The sequence below is a fragment of the Musa acuminata genome, unplaced genomic scaffold (genome assembly GCF_036884655.1).
Source record: "Musa acuminata AAA Group cultivar baxijiao unplaced genomic scaffold, Cavendish_Baxijiao_AAA HiC_scaffold_1136, whole genome shotgun sequence".
NCBI lineage: Eukaryota > Viridiplantae > Streptophyta > Magnoliopsida > Zingiberales > Musaceae > Musa > Musa acuminata.
The window spans coordinates 8,196,788-8,206,787 of NW_027021348.1; positions in this window are offsets into that span (position 1 = coordinate 8,196,788).

The following is a 10,000-nucleotide window of genomic DNA, read 5'->3' on the forward strand; positions in this document are numbered from 1 at the left end:
TGGCGCGGCGACCGTCGTGAGCGGAGCAAAATGTCAGCCATCTCAGCACCCTGGAACCCCCCGGGTGGCACAGGGCTGGATGGGGCTTTCGTATAGCAGGGACGGTGCTGCCTCACGCTTCGCTCGCTGTTCGCCGCTCGCCGCTCGCTCGCGCAGCCAAAAATGGCCTGTTTTGGCCCGTTTTTGGGCTGTTTTGGCCTGTTTTTGGGCTGTTCTTGTGTGGCGCGGCGACCGTCGTAAGCGGAGCAAAATGTCAGCCATCTCAGCACCCTGGAACCCCCCGGGTGGCACAGGGCTGGATGGGGCTTTCGTATAGCAGGGACGGTGCTGCCTCACGCTTCGCTCGCTGTTCGCCGCTCGCCGCTCGCTCGCGCAGCCAAAAATGGCCTGTTTTGGCCCGTTTTTGGGCTGTTTTGGCCTGTTTTTGGGCTGTTCTTGCGTGGCGCGGCGACCGTCGTGAGCGGAGCAAAATGTCAGCCATCTCAGCACCCTGGAACCCCCCGGGTGTCACAGGGCTGGATGGGGCTTTCGTATAGCAGGGACGGTGCTGCCTCACGCTTCGCTCACTGTTCGCCGCTCGCCGCTCGCTCGCGCAGCCAAAAATGGCCTGTTTTGGCCCGTTTTTGGGCTGTTTTGGCCTGTTTTTGGGCTGTTCTTGCGTGGTGCGGTGACCATCGTGAGCGGAGCAAAACGTCAGCCATCTCAGCACCCTGGAACCCCCCGGGTGGCACAGGGCTGGATGGGGCTTTCGTATAGCAGGGACGGTGCTGCCTCTCGCTTCGCTCGCTGTCCGCCGCTCGCCGCTCGCTCGTGCAGCCAAAAATGGTCAGTTTTGGCCGGTTTTTGGGCCATTTTGGCCTGTTTTTGGGGTGTTCTTGTGTGCCGCGGCGATCGCCATGAGCGGAGCAAAATGTCAGCCATCTCAGCACCCTGGAACCCCCTGGGTGGCACAGGGCTGGATGGGGCATTCGTATAGCAGGGACGGTGCTGCCTCTCGCTTCGCTCGCTGTTCGCCGCTCGCCGCTCGCTCGGGCAGCCAAAATTGGCCAGTTTTGGCCCGTTTTTGGGCTGTTTTGGCCTGTTTTTGGGGTGTTCTTGCGTGGCGCGGTGACCGTCGTGAGCGGAGCAAAATGTCAGCCATCTCAGCACCTTGGAACCCCCCGGGTTGTCACGACCTTAGCTGGAATTGCCTAAGGCGTGCGGCACCCTTGCGGCCAAAGACGCGAACTTAGCTTGCGTTGCCTAAGTCGCGAGTCACTCGTGCGGCCAAGACGCGAACTTAGCTTGCCTTGCCTAAGTCGCGCTTCGCCCTTGCGATCTTGCTCCGCAAGGATCAGCCCACTTTGTAACCTCTCGCAGGTCCCGAAGGACCTGTAAAAGAGAAAGAGAGTTAGATCGAAAGAACGAGCAACGGACACGTCCCGAAGTCTCGCGGAAAGGAAAGCTTTACAAGCAATTCGTCGAACACCTTGTGTGCACAAGAGAAAAGAGGGAGAGGGGGAAAAGCAAGGCTTTCAAGGATGAACGAACAGCTGCAAGCCCACAAACAGCCGCTCACCTGGTCCCGGACGCAACACCAAGTTCCCGTAAAGGTCACGTACGAACTTGCGAAAGAGTGTTCAACGCCCGGTATATAACCGAAGCCCCATCCAGCCATGTGCCACCCGGGGGGTTCCTGGGTGCTGAGATGGCTGACATTTTGGTGAGCGGAGGCAGCACTCCGCTCACCTCCCGCGGCACGCGAAAACGGAGCCGTTTTGGGCTGTTTTGGGGCTGTTTTGCTCGGTTCGGTGAGCGATCGCTTTGCAACGCTGCAGCTTGTTCGAACTTACATATTTACAAGCAAAATGACCCAAAACCATAAGAAAACAGGCTGCCAAGCAGCTGTACATGCGGGTGTGAGCGACGAACGGTTCGTTGAACGGAGTTGTTGCGGGTGCGCGACGACCGTTCGTGACATTCTCCCCCACTTAAACTGTCGACGCCCTCGTTGACGCTTGTTGGTAGTTGTTGATGAGTTCTTCTTCATGTCGCAGGGCGTCTTCAGGCTCCCAACTGGCTTCAGTTCGGGGAAGCTTTCGCCACTTCACCAAGTACTCTGTTTGCTCCGCTCCGTTGGGTAGCTTTATCTTGCGATCCGCCAGAATGGTTTCCACTCGCTTCTCGTAGGAGGCTGTGATGGGAGGTAGCCGAGTTGGAACACTTCGAGAAGCATCTTGCGGATCTGAATGGTAGGCCTTCAGGTTGCTGGCGTGAAGAACGTTGTGAATTTTGAACCACGCCGGCAGCTGCAACTTGTAAGAAACATTGCCTACCCTGCTGATAATTGGGAAGGGCCCTTCATACTTACGCACCAATCCTTTGTGGACTCTTTTCCTGAAGAATTGGAGTGATGCTGGTTGGAGCTTTACCAACACCAAATCGCCAACTTTGAACTCTTGCGGTCGCCTTCCCAAGTCGGCCCACTTCTTCATCCTCTTTGCCGCCTTCTCCAAGTAAGCCCGCGCAATATCTGCATTTCGATGCCACTCCTTTGCGAAATGATAGGCCGAAGGACTACTTCCAGTATACCCAATTGCCATGGTGTGCGGAGTCGACGGTTGTTGTCCTGTGATAATTTCGAAGGGGCTCTTGTTGGACGCAGAGCTCCGCTGCAAGTTGTAGGAGAATTGGGCAATGTCCAACAGCTTCACCCAATCTCGTTGATTGGCACTCACGTAGTGCCGGAGATACTGCTCCAAGAGCGAATTTATTCTTTCAGTCTGACCATCCGTCTGGGGGTGGAGGCTTGTAGAGAAGTATAACTTTGATCCCAACAATTTGAATAGCTCGGTCCAGAACCGTCCCAGAAACCGAGCGTCTCGATCACTAATGATATTGTGTGGGACTCCCCAATACTTCACTACACCCTTCATCATCAGTCTGGCCGCCTCTTCAGCTGAACAGTGTAGGGGAGCAGCAATGAAAGTTGCATACTTTGAAAACCGATCGACCACCACAAGTATCGATCCAAGTCCCCCTACAGGTGGCAAGCTTGATATGAAGTCTAAGGAAATGCTCTCCCATGGCCTTTCTGGTACGGGCAACGGCTCCAAAAGTCCCACCGGCTTCCGCTGCTCCACCTTGTCTTGTTGGCAAGTAAGGCATGTTCGAACATACTCCTCCACATCAATCCCCATCTTTGGCCAGTAGAAGGCCCTCTCCACGAGTGCCAATGTTCTGTGAATGCCGGGATGTCCAGCCCAAAGGGAATCGTGACACTCTTTTAAGAGTTCACGTCTTAAATTGTCCACTCGGGGAACATAAACCCTATTCCCTTTTGTGTAAACAAGTCCCTCCTGGACCCAAAATCGTCGTGCCTTGCCTTCTTTGATGAGCTGCATCAGGATAACCGCCTGGGGATCACTATACAGTCCATCTCTGATTCGGGAAAGGAAGTTGGAGTGTAACTGACTTGTTTGGCCTCTGCCCTCCAGTTGTGCAGCATTCACGCACTCCACCTTCCGACTCAGCGCATCGGCCACGACATTCGCCTTCCCGGGCTTATATTCCATAGCCATATCAAATTCAGCCAGGAAGTCCTGCCACCGTGCTTGCTTTGGGGAGAGCTTCTTCTGAGTTTGGAAATAACTCAGGGCGATGTTGTCTGTCCTCAGCACAAATCGCGACCCAAGGAGGTAGTGTCGCCAAACTCGTAGGCAGTGGATCACCGCTGTCATCTCCTTCTCATGCACTGGATACCGCCTCTCGGTCTCGTTGAGTTTGCGGCTCTCGTAGGCCACCGGATGACCTTCTTGCATGAGTACTCCACCAATAGCAAAGTCCGAAGCATCTGTATGGACTTCAAAGGGCTCTCCGTAGTTTGGCAATTTGAGCACAGGTTCTTCCAGAACAGCAGCCTTCAGATCTTGGAATGCTATCTCACATCTGTCAGACCACTTCCAAGGCTGCTCCTTCTTCAGCAACTCCGTCAGTGGGGTTGCCCGCTTCGAATATCCCGCGATGAAGCGTCGATAGTAGTTGACGAAACCAAGGAAGGATCTCAACTCTGGCACCTTCTTTGGAGTTCGCCATTCCGCAACTGCTTGCACCTTCGACTTATCCATCCGAATGGAGCCATCACCGATTCGATGCCCCAAGAATAGGATCTCAGTCTGAGCAAAGTAGCATTTCTCCCTTTTTACGAACAACGTGTTCTCCCTGAGAACCTTGAAAATCGTCCGAAGGTGCTTGACATGCTCCTCGAGCGTTTGGCTGTAGACGACGATATCGTCCAAGTAGACGACCACGAACTTATCCAAATACTCCTTGAATAGCTGGTTCATGAGAGTACAGAATGTGGCCGGAGCGTTGGTTAAGCCGAAAGGCATCACCAAGAACTCAAACGCTCCATATCTGGTCACACAAGTAGTCTTTGCTTCGTCGCCTTCAGCAATGCGCACCTGCCAATACCCCGACCGGAGGTCGAGTTTTGAGAAATACTTCGCCTTGCCCAGTTGATCGAACAAGTCCGCGATGAGCGGGATGGGATACTTGTTCTTCACTGTTACTTTGTTGAGGGCTCGATAGTCGACGCATAATCGGAGACTCCCATCTTGTTTCTTCTGAAAGAGAACTGGAGCTCCGAAAGGTGCTTTTGAGCTGCGGATGAGACCACCGCTTAGCAGTTCACCTAACTGCTTTCTGAGTTCTGCCAACTCTGGCGGGGCCATGCGATAGGGTGGTCTCGCTGGAGGCTTCACTCCTGGCTCCAGCTCAATACTGTGATCCACGCCTCTGCGTGGCGGAAGAGTCTTCGGCAACTCAGGTGGCATAACGTCTTTGAACTCCTTCAGGACGTTGGCCACCACAGCAGGTTCTTGAATGGCTTCTTCATTGAGTGGCTCTAGCTTCATAGCAGCCACGAATGTTAGTTCGTCCTTTCGCACCCCTTTCTTCAATTGTAATGCCGAAATATGTTGGGGCTCCTTGGTTCCTCTCCGAGAGACGGGCACCACACAGGGGTCATCGCCTCCCATCATACATAGGGAATTCAAGAATGGCATCGGCACCAACTTCGCCGCGTGCATAAACTCCATTCCAAGAATCACTTGGAAGTCATCTAGTGGCACGGCCATCATGTTGGTGGTTCCGCTCCAAGTCCCGATTCTGATGGGAACTCCCTTCGCCAATCCGGAGATTCGCCTGGCCTCCGAGTTCACTGCTTTCATTCGGCTTGGGCTCTTCTCCAATGTCAACCCAAGTCGCTGTGCTTCACGATCGGCTATGAAGTTGTGGGTAGCGCCCGTGTCCACCATTGCACGGGTCGTTTGGCCATTCAGCTTGATGTCCACATACATCAGTTCACTACTTCCTGCTTTTTGTGCCTTCGTCTTCATGTTCTCCCCCACTTGACCCCGCATAGCGTTCAACAAACGCATTGCTCCCATTCGGGGTCCTTGCGACTCTTCATCGTCGCTGCTGGATTCAGAACTGCTTGAGCTAAGGGCAACAGCTTTGCCCTTGTCCGATCGGGGAGGGTGGATGGAAGCTGTCAAAGCATTGAGTGCCTGCTTCTGTGGGCACTCCCTTACCATGTGCGGTCCTCCGCACAAGAAGCATCCTCCAGGTTTTGAGGCCTTGCCTTTCGGGTTCGGCCCTTTGTGGGAGCTCTTCTTCTTTTGTTCACCCCCGAGCTCCTTCCCTCGAGAATGTTTTTGAGGGCGATTGTTTGAAGATTGTTTCCTTCTCGCTGGGTCTTCAGAGGAAACGAAGTCGGTGAGCCTTTCTGCAGCTGCAATTGCCCCGACCACGTCGGTAACATTCCTTCGATTCAGCTCTTGCTGAGCCCATGGTTTCAAACCATCAAGGAAACTGAACAACTTGTCCTTCTCGGACATGTCCTGTATGTCCAGCATCAGTGCAGAAAACTGCTTTACATAGTCTCGGATGGTGGTACTTTGGCGGAGTTGTCTCAACTTCCTTCTTGCGACGAACTCTGTGTTCTCCGGTAGGAACTGAGTTCTCAACTCCCGCTTCAAGTCTTCCCATGTGTCGACTCGACACCGACCTTGTTGGATTTCCTCCCAACGAGTTCGCCACCAAAGTTTCGCATCTCCGTTCAGATACATTGTTGCTATTGAAACTTTGGTATCTTCAGAATCGGGTCTCGTAGCTCGGAAGTATTGTTCCATGTCGAACAGAAAGTTCTCGAGCTCCTTGGCATCTCTGGCCCCTCCGTATCCATGGGGCTCAGGTGCCCTCAAGTTTTGTGGTGGTGCAACGCGGGTGTTGCTTCCTCCCGCATTTAGCGTTCTTGTGAGCATAGCCACTTTCGCCGTGAGTTCCGCCACAACATCTTGTAAGTGCTGCACGGAGTCCTTGGTGTCATCGGACAGTCGGTCGACTAGGGCCTCGACCTTGTCGATCCTGGACTCCGCTTCCTCTTGCGAGCTCTCTACCCCAACAAGTCTTTGTTGGCCATGGTAGAGTTCCTCCATGCTCGCTTCCAGAACATCCAGGCGGGTTTCCGCCGTCGTGAGTCTCTCCTTATGACTCTTTTTCCCAGTTAGCGCACCAGATTGTGCTTCCTCCGCTCGCGGAGAGTTGCCAACTTCTCGCTCATCCTGTTCGCTGCCGCGATCCTCATGAGCGGCTCCAACAGCATGAGAGCGAGTGTGCACATGCAGCCCACCTGCGGCTGCTTGGGGCAAGGGTCCGGCCTGCCCCGTCTTGCTTGATTCGCCACGATGCTTTGCCATGGCGAAGTTGCGAAGTTCGTTCGCTGTTCGATCGAAGAGCTTGCCCGCTCTGATACCACAATGTCACGACCTTAGCTGGAATTGCCTAAGGCGTGCGGCACCCTTGCGGCCAAAGACGCGAACTTAGCTTGCGTTGCCTAAGTCGCGAGTCACTCGTGCGGCCAAGACGCGAACTTAGCTTGCCTTGCCTAAGTCGCGCTTCGCCCTTGCGATCTTGCTCCGCAAGGATCAGCCCACTTTGTAACCTCTCGCAGGTCCCGAAGGACCTGTAAAAGAGAAAGAGAGTTAGATCGAAAGAACGAGCAACGGACACGTCCCGAAGTCTCGCGGAAAGGAAAGCTTTACAAGCAATTCGTCGAACACCTTGTGTGCACAAGAGAAAAGAGGGAGAGGGGGAAAAGCAAGGCTTTCAAGGATGAACGAACAGCTGCAAGCCCACAAACAGCCGCTCACCTGGTCCCGGACGCAACACCAAGTTCCCGTAAAGGTCACGTACGAACTTGCGAAAGAGTGTTCAACGCCCGGTATATAACCGAAGCCCCATCCAGCCATGTGCCACCCGGGGGGTTCCTGGGTGCTGAGATGGCTGACATTTTGGTGAGCGGAGGCAGCACTCCGCTCACCTCCCGCGGCACGCGAAAACGGAGCCGTTTTGGGCTGTTTTGGGGCTGTTTTGCTCGGTTCGGTGAGCGATCGCTTTGCAACGCTGCAGCTTGTTCGAACTTACATATTTACAAGCAAAATGACCCAAAACCATAAGAAAACAGGCTGCCAAGCAGCTGTACATGCGGGTGTGAGCGACGAACAGTTCGTTGAACGGAGTTGTTGCGGGTGCGCGACGACCGTTCGTGACAGGGTGGCACAGGGCTGGATGGAGCTTTCGTATAGCAGGGACGGTGCTGCCTCTCGCTTCGCTCGCTGTTCGCCGCTCGCCGCTCGCTCGCGCAGCCAAAAATGGCCAGTTTTGGCCCGTTTTTGGGCTGTTTTGGCCTGTTTTTGGGCTGTTCTTGCGTGCCGCGGCGACCGTCGTGAGCGGAGCAAAATGTCAGCCATCTCAGCACCCTGGAACCCCCCGGGTGGCACAGGGCTGGATGGGGCTTTCGTATAGCAGGGACGGTGCTGCCTCTCGCTTCGCTCGCTGTTCGCCGCTCGCCGCTCGCTCGCGCAGCCAAAAATGGCCAGTTTTGGCCCGTTTTTGGGCAGTTTTGGCCTGTTTTTGGGGTGTTCTTGCGTGGCGTGGCGACCGTCGTGAGCGGAGCAAAATGTCAGCCATCTCAGCACCCTGGAACCCCCCGGGTGGCACAGGGCTGGATGGGGCTTTCGTATAGCAGGGACGGTGCTGCCTCTCGCTTCGCTCGCTGTTCGCCGCTCGCCGCTCGCTCGCGCAGCCAAAAATGGCCAGTTTTGGCCCGTTTTTGGGCAGTTTTGGCCTGTTTTTGGGGTGTTCTTGCGTGGCGCGGCGACCGTCGTGAGCGGAGCAAAATGTCAGCCATCTCAGCACCCTGGAACCCCCCGGGTGGCACAGGTCTGGATGGGGCTTTCGTATAGCAGGGACGGTGCTGCCTCACGCTTCGCTCGCTGTTCGCCGCTCGCCGCTCGCTCGCGCAGCCAAAAATGGCCAGTTTTGGCCCGTTTTTGGGCAGTTTTGGCCTGTTTTTGGGCTGTTCTTGCGTGGCGCGGCGACCGTCGAGAGCGGACCAAAATGTCAGCCATCTCAGCACCCTGGAACCCCCCGGGTGGCACAGGGCTGGATGGGGCTTTCGTATAGCAGGGACGGTGCTGCCTCACGCTTCGCTCGCTGTTCGCCGCTCGCCGCTCGCTCGCGCAGCCAAAAATGGCCAGTTTTGGCCCGTTTTTGGGCTGTTTTGGCCTGTTTTTGGGCTGTTCTTGCGTGGCGCGGCGACCGTCGTGAGCGGAGCAAAATGTCAGCCATCTCAGCACCCTGGAACCCCCCGGGTGGCACAGGGCTGGATGGGGCTTTCGTATAGCAGGGACGGTGCTGCCTCACGCTTCGCTCGCTGTTCGCCGCTTGCCGCTCGCTCGCGCAGCCAAAAATGGCCTGTTTTGGCCCGTTTTTGGGCTGTTTTGGCCTGTTTTTGGGCTGTTCTTGTGTGGCGCGGCGACCGTCGTGAGCGGAGCAAAATGTCAGCCATCTCAGCACCCTGGAACCCCCCGGGTGGCACAGGGCTGGATGGGGCTTTCGTATAGCAGGGACGGTGCTGCCTCACGCTTCGCTCGCTGTTCGCCGCTCGCCGCTCGCTCGCGCAGCCAAAAATGGCCTGTTTTGGCCCGTTTTTGGGCTGTTTTGGCCTGTTTTTGGGCTGTTCTTGCGTGGCGCGGCGACCGTCGTGAGCGGAGCAAAATGTCAGCCATCTCAGCACCCTGGAACCCCCCGGGTGGCACAGGGCTGGATGGGGCTTTCGTATAGCAGGGGCGGTGCTGCCTCACGCTTCGCTCACTGTTCGCCGCTCGCCGCTCGCTCGCGCAGCCAAAAATGGCCTGTTTTGGCCCGTTTTTGGGCTGTTTTGGCCTGTTTTTGGGCTGTTCTTGCGTGGTGCGGTGACCATCGTGAGCGGAGCAAAACGTCAGCCATCTCAGCACCCTGGAACCCCCCGGGTGGCACAGGGCTGGATGGGGCTTTCGTATAGCAGGGACGGTGCTGCCTCTCGCTTCGCTCGCTGTCCGCCGCTCGCCGCTCGCTCGCGCAGCCAAAAATGGCCAGTTTTGGCCCGTTTTTGGGCCGTTTTGGCCTGTTTTTGGGCTGTTCTTGCGTGGTGCGGCGACCGTCGTGAGCGGAGCAAAATGTCAGCCATCTCAGCACCCTGGAACCCCCCGGGTGGCACAGGGCTGGATGGGGCTTTCGTATAGCAGGGACGGTGCTGCCTCACGCTGCGCTCACTGTTCGCCGCTCGCCGCTCGCTCGCGCAGCCAAAAATGGCCTGTTTTGGCCCGTTTTTGGGCTGTTTTGGCCTGTTTTTGGGCTGTTCTTGCGTGGTGCGGTGACCATCGTGAGCGGAGCAAAACGTCAGCCATCTCAGCACCCTGGAACCCCCCGGGTGGCACAGGGCTGGATGGGGCTTTCGTATAGCAGGGACGGTGCTGCCTCTCGCTTCGCTCGCTGTCCGCCGCTCGCCGCTCGCTCGCGCAGCCAAAAATGGCCAGTTTTGGCCCGTTTTTGGGCCGTTTTGGCCTGTTTTTGGGCTGTTCTTGCGTGGTGCGGCGACCGTCGTGAGCGGAGCAAAATGTCAGCCATCTCAGCA